General features: G+C 38.5%; 1 pseudogene; it reads right to left on the bottom strand.

The window, feature by feature from the left end:
* Nucleotides 1–9,737: 9,737 nt before the first annotated feature.
* On the bottom strand, nt 9,738–10,788 carry LOC143889261 (VQ motif-containing protein 4 pseudogene; annotated as a pseudogene).
* Between the last annotated feature and the right edge of the window lie 594 nt (nt 10,789–11,382).

The following is an 11,382-nucleotide window of genomic DNA, read 5'->3' as shown; positions in this document are numbered from 1 at the left end:
ACTGAAAGCATCATGAATAACAGGGAGATGATAAATTTGCACCCATGTAGGATAATTCGCACCCCTTATAATGTGAGTTGTGCCAAGAATTTAACGTTTTTTTACGCCAAATCACGTTAAAAAGGAAGAAAGAGGGTTGTATCTCCGGAAAGCCTCCTAAGTGTACGGATTGTGCTCCTCTCTTCAAGAAGGGTATATTATTTTCATGTTGTTTTGCTTTTTCCTTGTTCTTGTTTGGTTTTTTCCGCATAAAATTGTGGCAGCGGATTCGGTTTTACCAGCTATTTAAATAGGACCTGTTTGTTTCGGATTCTGAGAAACGATTTTGAGTTCGAAAGTGAGATTACTGGAGTCAAAATTAAAGGGTTTTAGTGTTAATGGTAGGTGGAAGGATTGGATCACTGATACTCTTGTGGCTGTAGTTGCAACACAAACAATCACATGCTCTGGCTTTTTGATGGGTTAATTGGAACTAAATACACAATGTTTTTTTGCATAGCAAGCATCCTCTAAAAGGGTTTATCTGTCCCTTAAAGCACAAATGATGATTTTTGAATAATTCTTGGTTAATGGAAATTGAATGTGTTTCTTGAATGCTAGAATGCTCATTGAGTGTAGTAATTCTCTGATGGTACAGTCTACTGTATTTTGTAATGGGCACTAACATGGCTCTGAAGCATGTGCGGTCATCTAATGCCGATTTATTTCTTGTATTTTATTTAATCAGTATTTATCATTGGCAAAATATGAAAAATTACAATTTTTTTTTGAATGGTATGAAAAATTACATTTCGACTATCCAAAGAAACTTGATTAATTAAGAATTCTTAAAAGACTAAAACACCCTAAAGACTAAAATAACCCCATTAAATCAACTATGCCCCAAAATACCCCTAATAACATTCAAAATAAGGAAAAAATCCCTAAGAGGTACAAATCTCTACGGGGCTCCTCGAGGGCGGCCCCGCCGAGAATAAACTCGCAAGGGATGTCGATCTTCGTCATTTCCCCCTGCTGAAAATAATTCTCCTCCAAAGAGTGAAAAGTCTGGTATTGTCCAAGCTATCGGGGTTCAAACGACGAAGTTCCTCCTCTGTAAGCCAAGTAAACGTCGGAATATGGTCGACGACTAGGGGTGCAACTCGGGCGGGCTCAACCCGAACCGAATAGGTTCAACCCGGAAAAAAGTAGGGTTGGGTTAAGTTCGAGTTGGGTTCGAGTTCGGGTTGAGGGCTTGGGCAACCCGACCCAAGTGAACCCGACATTTTTAATAATTTTTTAAATATTTTAAGCTTAAAATCCCGGGTTGGATCGGGTTGGAACTCAGGTCGGGGTCAGGGTCGGGTTCAGGTTGGCCTCAATCCAACTTAACCCAACCCGAGTTGCACCATATCGACGACGCCACTTGACAAGATAACATTGAAAACCACCATGACGTGATGAAACGATCTCATCGGCAAGTATATCATCAATTTGGTTGGGAGGAAGTGGTGGAACTGGCGGAACCAATGGTACTGGGGCTGGAACAGAAGAGCTGGCAGTCCGACCTGAAGAAACATCTGTTGGCATGGTAGGAGGCTCGAAGGTACCTCGATGTGTGATAAGACCTTCAATATTGAATACATGACTAATATTCATACCAGCAAGTAAGTATATTAAATATGCATTAGGGCCATACCTACGAAGGATACGAAAAGGTCACATTGCCTCACGTTGTCCACACCGTACCCTGACTATAGAAGAGGAGCATGGTGATCCCTTTGAGGACGAAGATGACGAGCAAGAAATAGAGCAGCTTGATCTGGTCGATTCGGTAGAAGAAGATAACCTCGATGAGCATATGAGGGCCTACGTGTTGATGTAGTTGGTTGCATCTTATCCACACCTGCAGAAAAAGATGATTGCCAGCACACTAACATTTTTCACACTTATCTTGAATGAGGAGACACTGTGTAAAATCATCCCCGACGGCGGGAGTTCAATGAATGTAGTCTCCCAAGCAGGTGTTGTTAAAATGAAACTCAAACCTGAACCCTTTTGGGTTTCTGTTCTCGAGAAAGAGGGTTCATGTTCTCGGGTGTTGCTAAAATGAAACTCAAACCTGAACCCTTTTGCTTAATTAAGAAAGAGGGGGTGGGTTTCTTTCCTTTTTTTAATTTTTTTTGCTGATTTTTTTAATTTTATTCGCAAGTGTTTGTTTCTTCTATTTCCCTTCTTGACTTTTACAGTGTTTGTTAAAATCATATCGATGATGGAGATCGACGTCCCTTGCGAGTTTATTCTCAGCAGGGCCGCCCTCAAGGAGCCCGGTAGAGATCTTTTATTCTTATTTGTGCCCCTTAGGGATATTTTTGTTATTTTTAGTGTTGTTAGGGGTATTTTGGGGCATAGTTGATTTATTATGATTATTTTAGTCTTTAGGGTGTTTTAGTCGTTTAAGAATTCTTAATTAAGCAAGTTTCTTTCTTGAGGAATGATAGATACAAGGGAGCCCTTGCATAAAGAGCAAAAAAAGGGCTCTTGATTGAATCAACGTCAACAAATGTAACTGATTTTACTTTTTTCAACCGATTTAAAAATGTAACTGAAAATGACGTGGATCCAATGAAAAGCCCTTTTGCGGCTCGTTATGCAAGGGCTCCCTTGTATTTATCATTGCTCTTCTTTCTTTTAGGGCATGTTCAGTTGCGTGCAGGAAACAGAAAGAAAAAGGAAATGACGTGGCAGAAGGAAACGGAAAGGAAAAGAAACTGTTAAGAAAGCAGTAAGAGTGCGCATTCAGTTGCCAGGAAACGGAAAAGAAACAGTAAAGAAACAACAGGAATGTGCATTCAGTTGCCAGGGAAACGGAAAAGAAACATGACAGAGGTAGAAAAATGTAAAAAAGAAAAGAAAAAAGGGTGAAACGAGACGGCGGACAAGATGAGTAAATAATGGGCTATCACTGTTAAAATAGGCATACCTTTAAACCAAAACACAATATCAAGGCTATATCAGGTATTATCAAAATTGGGAACACATGTAGAAAGGATAAGCCATTATTTTTTATGAAAATTCATTATCATTATTCCTCAAAGCCCTATCAGTTCTTAAAACTATAAGAGGTGGTAATGTGTAATCACACAATTGCTCAAAGATAAACCAAAATTTAACCTCAAGAAAACCCCAACACAACCTATAAAAGTAACTGCTAATCATTTTTAAGTATTGATTCTGCAGAATAATGATTCATGCGTGACTAAAGGAACAAGTAATTTACTATACCCATGCCTTAGATATTGACACCCCGATGCAAATGCCGTGTTTGGCAGCCAAAAGTTTTTTCCAAGGAATATTAGTTTATAAAGTGGTTGGAGAGGGGCTGGGAGGGTAGGAGATGAAGAGAACTGTCCTGAGACTTTGCATTATTCATGCCCTCTCAATTCTCTCCCTCTCCCACTCTCCCTACCCCTCTCTCAACACTCAGTAGGCTAAAATTCCATGAAAATAAATTTCACAGTTGCCAAATATGACCTTAATTTTGAGCCCAATAATTAGTTTTGGACTCAAAATCGGTTCTAAAAATCCAAAACAAATAAGGCCTAAACAATCTCGTAAGCTTCAAGGAATTAAATACAGTAATGTGCTGTTATGAAGATAGTATACAATTTATCACAAATATGAATCATAAAACCATCCACATCAGAAAATCAAATGGTAGTATGGTAGTATGATATCTTAGAATCTCTTACCAAGCCCATCCCATATCCAAAGAAGGAAAGAACAACAATAAATTACAAAAAGAGAAAAATTATCAAAAAGGAAGTCCATTGATTCATATACGACACATGCAGTGATCAATCCAATGATAAGGAAAACTATATCTTCTGTAAACATTTAACCACAATGCCCTCACTGTACAACATATTAGACAATGATATCTATTTTATTCAGGAAAATACCAAAACAGTGCTGAAATTTATCTACAAGGCTATGCATATGCATTCAAGAAGGCAACCATTGCACAACAAAAGCAGATCATAATACCCTCAGAACAGATAATAAGAGAGATCCAGCAAACCCAAAAAGAAACCAACAAGGACATGCACCTCAACACTATTACATGGCTTAAAAATGTACATATACTGTGAAAGATAGCAGCCCCATCAACACTAAGAACAAAGATACATCAAAGGACAATACAATCAAAACAAATACAAACCCCAATAACAACAGTACTTTTCATTGATCTTATCACCTCCAATTACAAATGAAGAGGAGAACCCTCCTTACAATGTGTAAGTATGTCATAACCCTGGAGCATATCTTATCTGTATGAACTTATAGAAGGCCACTGCTGGCAGAGAAGAACCTATACAAAGCCAAATGCCTACTACATGTTTCTACACAAGCTCCTACAGAAAAAAAAAAGTTCCATATAAAACACTATCATTCTTTACACGGTGGATATCAAGGACGGAACTTCAACATCTCCACAATATTTGATCCTCGTCTGATGCTGTGCTGAACCATATAACTGACATAGTCTATACACCATGCCATGTTATTTTACAACCCTGGACCCACAAAACTCGGCACCATATGTGCTTTTATCCACTATATATGCTGCATTAGGAAGATGGGACGATGCATCTGATATTAGGAGATTGATGAGTGATGGCGGTGTTGTAAAGAACCCAGGTTATAGCTGGATTGAATTTAAGAATGGGGTTCAAGCATTTCTGGTTGATGATGATTTGAGGATGGTCGAAAATGAAGTAACGAAATAATAAATCATTGGATGTTCCCTGCCTCAGGGATGGAAATCAAACATCAGAAGAGATGAAAATTTTGATGCTTTACGGGGGATTCATTTGCAATTTGAAGCATCTTGGCTAAGATGAAACAGTTTTTGCTGACTATGATCTACATCCACTCTGTCACAGAAGCAAATTTCTAGCATTTGCTTGCTAGATTTGTTTTTACATAAATCAGAGTCAGCACTGTGGTTCTTTTTCATTCAAATAATACACAATGTTAGACCTATCAACAGCAAAAAATGAGCATAATCAGGGCAGAGCCCTTCATTTTTTATCCAAGGACAGCAGATTTTTTATTTTTGAACAGGTTGTTGTTGGACGAAATATCAAGGGGACTTTACAGTTGATTAAAAAGAAAAAAAAATCCCATGTTATGTTTTTGCAAAACCAGAAACCCATAAACCAAAAAAAACAATCCCATGTTATGTTTTTTAACAGGTTGTTGGGGGGGTTTTGCAAAACCAGAAACCCATCCACAATCTAAATAAAAATTTAAAACAATGGCAGACAAAGATTGGGATTTTTTTGCAAAACCAAAAACCCTAACCCCAATCTAAATAAAAATTGCAAACAATGGCAGACAAAGATTGGGGGTTTCTTGCAAAACCAGAAACTCTAACCCCAATCTAAACAAAAAAAAAATCAAAACAATGGAAGACAATCAGATTGGGGGTTTTTGAAAAAATAGAAAAGAAAACATGGCAGAGAGGGAGAGGGAGCAAGAGAGTAGAGAGAGCAAGAGAGGAGGCGGGAGGAGAGAGTACCGGCGAGGGACGGCTGCCGGCGACGAGCGAGAGGGGAGAGAACCAGCAGAGACGAAGAAGAGGGGAGAGAACAGCAGATACGAGCTTCTAGGGCTTCCTTTTCTCTTTTTTTCGTTTGAAAAAAAAAGGGGATGCGTCAGTCGCGGAAAATGCTTCGAATCCGTGTGTTTTGGTCTGATTTTTTTTCTCGGAAAGGGTTTAGACACATAGATATTACGGATTCCACGTAATGCATATATTTTCCGTGCGCCTTCCGAATCCGCCCAACAAAACGTCGCTTTTTGAGTGAATCCACGGAAAATGGGCTCATTTACTTTTCCATTTCCGAATCCATGCTCAACTGAACAGGCCCTTAGGGATAGTTAATAGCCTATATATAAGCCATGCTACAGCTTTTACGATTAACTTTGAATGATTAAGTGAATTGAGACTAATTGAGTGATCTTGCCTTCCCTTCTTGAGCTCTTCTTCTATTTCTCCCTAAGTTTCCCTCTTCTAGTTCTAATTTTCCCTTCTTCTTCTTCTTCTAATTTCTCCTCCCAGCCTACATCACATATGCTCGACAGCTTACGGCGCCCAACTGAGTAGTCATAATAAATAAGGGAATAAAAGTGGAGAGTCGCTATTTGACATCTGATTACTAGGAATTATGGAACATACCTCATCATCGTTTCAGAATGGATTTTTGTGCCACTAATGCACATTACCCTTGTGATGACCTTATTTTAGGCTTCAACAATGACAGAACATACCTCATCATCGTTTCAGAATGGATTTTTGTGCCACTAATGCACAATACCCTTGTGATGACCTTAGTTTAGGCTTCAACAATGACACTATTATTTGGACCAGCCTTGATCATCTTAGCACGTTAGCAACACATCTTATTCTTGGATTTATCTTCTTCTATCCATGGTGTTGCACCTGCTTTGGAAAATACGTTAACAATACCTTGGCTTTTTTTGACGGGAAAATACTTCTTTTCCAAAATTGGGACCCTACTTAGCCCTATGGAAACGGCATTTTTCTTTCGCCCATCTGAACTGACCTTAACTGATTCTCATTCCATCTAGCATCCTGATTTATTCGTGCATGGGCCGTGATTTCTTTGCAGCCATGGTGGTGAAAACTTCTTATCAACTCTACAAGCATTTTTTGTGGAGTTCCGAAAATGTGGAATGTATACACTTTAATCAAAAGAAGAAAATACTGAAACTAAAGAATGTTGGAGGCTTTGAAGTATGGTTTTGTCCCTAAATGGCTATGGAGAAAAGATAATTCAGAAGCTGTGACTTAGCATGTTTTTCTTCTATCCATATATTTCCACATAAGATTAAACCATTGGTCTTGGAGGACAAGTCCCCTCTAAAATTCAAACCATCATATTTTGTGAAATATTCTTGGAATTAGAAGGAGGGCATGTCCAGTGGCTAATCAATCCTATTTTCAGTCGGATTGATATCCCTAATTCCTAATTTAGCCTTTTCGTTTTCAATATCTTCGCTTGAATGTGTAAAATTGACTTGTTTATCATGCTGTTGTGAATGTTAGTTGCTAAGGGTAATGGTTCAGAAGGTTGTTTTAAAACATTAGCATTACAAGCCTCTTCAAAATCGAGATAATATTGGTATGCTAATTTTTAGGTTGAGGGATGTCTACATATTTTATTTGAAATTCTTTTTACAGCTAATTTAGAAGTGCTCCTTTCACCTTCTAGTATTTTATTTTGATATTCTTTTTGGGTAAATTTTTTATGTTAGTTATGCTTTTCTGCCTTTATCTGGCTGCATCTTTCATGTTGTGTGTTTGAAATGGTGGATATTTTATTAAAGATTAAGACAGCCCACGACTGAGATGGTGGGAGCAATACAAAGGAAATAAAATAATACAGAAAATCGCAATCGCAAAATAAAGGAGGAAGCCCGTCGAGGATCATGACTTTCGAGCTATCAACACCATTACGGGCAAACGATCTGCCTCCCCGTTTTGCTGATCTCCGTATGTGCTGAAAGCAAACAGGGAACCCTCCATCCAACCACCTTATATGGTCGACTGCCATCCATCCATCTCATAACATTAAGGGTATCCCCCTCCATAATAAGTCTGCCCAATACACTACTATCAGAAAGCCTTGTACCCTATTAGCAAGGCCCTTACTTCCACCTTGTTTCATTCCTTCATCCCAATTGGACCTGAGAAATCCCATCTAACTGACGCAACCTCTTCTCTCAACAGGCCCCACACCAGCTGGCCCAGGATTACTAATGCTTGATCCATCAAGAATACGCTTTAGCCAACCAAGCTCATGAGGGGTGCAGAAATATTTTGTGTGTGTGTCGGTTTTTTTTTTTTTTTTTTTGGTGTGTGTGTGTAGTGGGGGTCCACTCAGAAAGTTTTACATATTTCATCTTTCAACATGAGTGCAAGGCCTCGGAAAGTTTTACACGTTTTATCTATCCTTTCTAGAGTTATCTGTGACTGGCCAACTGGTGACTAACTGTTACCATACAAGTCTTCTATACTTGTTAATTATTATAGCCTCTGTTTCTTCCATAATTCAGCTTAGAGTTTCAACTTTTCTTAGGTCTCGCTTTGTATTTGTTTACCTAGATCATCATATGCACCATATGACTGATCAATCAGTTCGTTACAGGAGTGTTATGTATCCCTTTGCTCCATCTTTATACAAAGAATTGATACAGAAAAGTCTGATATTTGAACTTAAAATCTCTTACTATAACTTGATATATCGACATTTTCCTTCACCTATTTTATTTCAAGTTTTCATATTTTTCATGGAAAAATTGCTTTGGAGTGAGGTTATTATCATTAATTAATTTTCTGAATCCCTATGTTTCAGGTCTGGAAGTGATAATTTCCATCAAGCATGGAAATCGCCCACACCCAGAGAACCACGGGTTTCAAACAGTCCAACTCCTTTCTCAAATCCGAGCATATGTATTCAGTATCTCTTCCACAGTTACATTTTTATGATAATTTATTGTATGTAAATTTAGTTGTCTCAATAAATTTCGTTTAGAGTTATAAAGGTTAATTGATTTTGTTGGTAACTTGATTCCCTTTGGTGAACGAATGATCCATAACCAAAATTGGGTTACTATGATGTATGCATGGATAGGGTAAAATGCCACATTTTCAGAAAATTCAGTGGACATTGGTATCCTGTCCAACAAAGATATTTGGGTCTGGAAAAATCCCAGATGTGGATTGGACCAATCCTGCAGAGAAGTGTTCTTTTTTTCTTAAAATTTCCCGACTGGGTAAAAAAAGGTGGAGTTCATACAACATTTGAGGACATTTTTTTTTAATTTGCAGCATTTCCACCTCATTTTGTTTGTCTTTTCATGATAAGTTAAATAAAATAGAGTGGAAATGTCATCATTTTTAGGAATTAACAAGCACAGGGGGTTGGAAATGCTGAAAAAATGGGTGTAAATATCATTTTCCTTTCATTAAACAGGGAAGAATATAGAAGAATAAATAAAATTCAAAGAACTATCCAATCAGCATATGGCTGATTGGATAGTAATTGTGTTCCAACTTCCAACCTTGAAAGCTTGAGTTTCAAATCCCATCAGAAAAGCTATGAAAGCCCACTTTGTTGTCTTGCTCATTACATTTCAGAATCCTCTCAAAAGATGAGTTAGATCTCAGACTTTCTGGTCTTGGTCCTTTAAAATTCATAAACCCATATTGCCTGCCTGGCCATACCCAGATGGAAGACAAAAAAAAACTCAAGATTCCCTGCACACCAATTGCCTTGTCCTCCAATTACCTTCTGACAGCTGAGTGTTGTTGCTATGTTAGAAACCACACAACCCACTAGTAGCAGTGCAATCTTTCTATGAGCCTCTTTACTTTTAAGTTTCAACGATCCTTTCATGGTAAGTGAGGGGCCTCTCTCTCTCTCTCTCTCTCTCTCTCTCTCTCTCTCTCTCTGTATTTATTCTATGTTGGCCTATGTTTAATGACTGTCAAAGGTCGAAGTTATTTTCAAAATGCCTCCTTTTCATCATCTAATAACAGCAAAAGGAGAGATTTACCATATGCACGACATGATAATTTAGTAAGAATCTGCACAGGGATTTTGTCCACAGATTCTTACAACATCTTTCCCATCTGAATTACCCATTTGAACTGAAAAGGAAATGCATAAGCCCAATAGCAATTTTCCCTTTGTTTTGCACTTAAAATCCATATCATGTTAAAGAAAGTTCCAACTGCAACTAATGAATACAAAAATAAACGAAAAGAAAAGCCCATGCCTAAGATCTTTAATCTCATGTTGATCTCCATGAGAAACAAGCAAAATAAGAAACCACCAAAAAGAGAGGAAAAAGAGATCAATTATACAATTAGACCAAGATCTCCCCAAACAATTCACAACCCATCTTCACCAATTCAAAATTTCAAATCTCAAGAAGAAGAACCTGAAACCTTGGGCGACGTCACCGGGAAGAGTGGCAGTAGCCTGGGTTCCACATCTCGTGGTGTCGGTATCTTTGGTGGATGCAAATAAAATCCTTTCTCCGCGATTGCTCTCTTCTCCGCCGATAAGCCAGAATTCATCGGTCGGTTGAACGGGTCTGGTATCAATGGCGTGACCGGGCTTAGGACAAGCGAAGGGAGATTGAGCATGCTTGGGGACAGGATCTCGGGTTTGCGCGGTGAGAACCCGGCGTTGTTGTGGAATAATCCAGGCATGAGGGGATTGATCTTGAGGTTCTTGAGGCTGTTTCTCCTCTCATAGAGTTTGAAACTTGGCTTCTTGGGACCTGTTTTGATGGGTGGAATTGAAGTTTTCGGCGGGTCGGCGGCGGATTTGGTAATCTGATTTGTGGTTTCAGAGGAGCCTGTGAGCATTTGAACCAAATGCTTAAAGGAAGAGGTGTCTGCTTGGATGAAGGTTGTTGGGTAAGGATTGGGTTCAGATCTTGAGATGGTTTTTGGAGTCAATGGAACTCCATTGTTACTTTTGTTTGGAGAGGTTTGGTGAGATGGGTTCTCTTGTTCTTGAGATTTTGGAGAGTTTTCCATTGATGGGTAGTCAGTAAATGAATCAAAGATATGGGATTAGAAAGAAAACAAAGAAAGAAAAAAACAGAGATGGAGAAGAAAAGAGAAGAGGTGTGTTGGGTTGGGTGAGGAAAAATGAGGTGGAATAAAGTCTTTTCTATCTCTTGGTGTTATTTCTTTCTAGTGTTAAAAAAGGACCAACGGTTTCAAGGCAAATAAATTATGTAAAAATTTTAATAAATTTCATCCTTGTAAAAGTCGTCACCAGATTGAACATGTCATTGACTTTGGTTCTGACAGTCTGTTCCTCTGCCCCTGGAGCTGACTCTTAAGTAGATGATACAATCTTCTCACATCTAGCCTTTTCTTGCGTTTCCAACAGGGAACTGATTTATTCCCCCCTTTTCCTCCCCGAGCCACACCCTATAGTTTATTGACGACTGCTCTTTTTTACACTAAAGAGGGTGGTGGTCCGGGAAGAAATGGGAGTATATATCATTTCCCTTCCAATACAATCAAACCATCAAATCACATCCATCCTTTTAAAACCATCTTGTCACATCATCATTGTAGAGGTCGTCACCAGTTTCAAAGAGTTCTCTTTCTCATCATCTCTTTTTACAGTAGAGGAGGGGGTGGCCCGGGGAAGAAACGGGGTCGAATATATCACTTCCCTTATAAAAGGCCCTCTTACGGAGAAATGACATAATATAATAAATTGATGGTCATTTTAAATAAAAAATGAAAACCATCGGTTCAAGTTTTCATAATTTGTGTAAAAA

This window comes from Tasmannia lanceolata, unplaced genomic scaffold (genome assembly GCF_043159265.1).
Source record: "Tasmannia lanceolata isolate RefF3 unplaced genomic scaffold, GAP_Taslan_0.1 ptg000013l, whole genome shotgun sequence".
Lineage (NCBI taxonomy): Eukaryota > Viridiplantae > Streptophyta > Magnoliopsida > Canellales > Winteraceae > Tasmannia > Tasmannia lanceolata.
The sequence above is the reverse complement of the archived record's forward strand: the minus strand, read 5'-3'. Positions and strand labels throughout refer to the sequence as shown.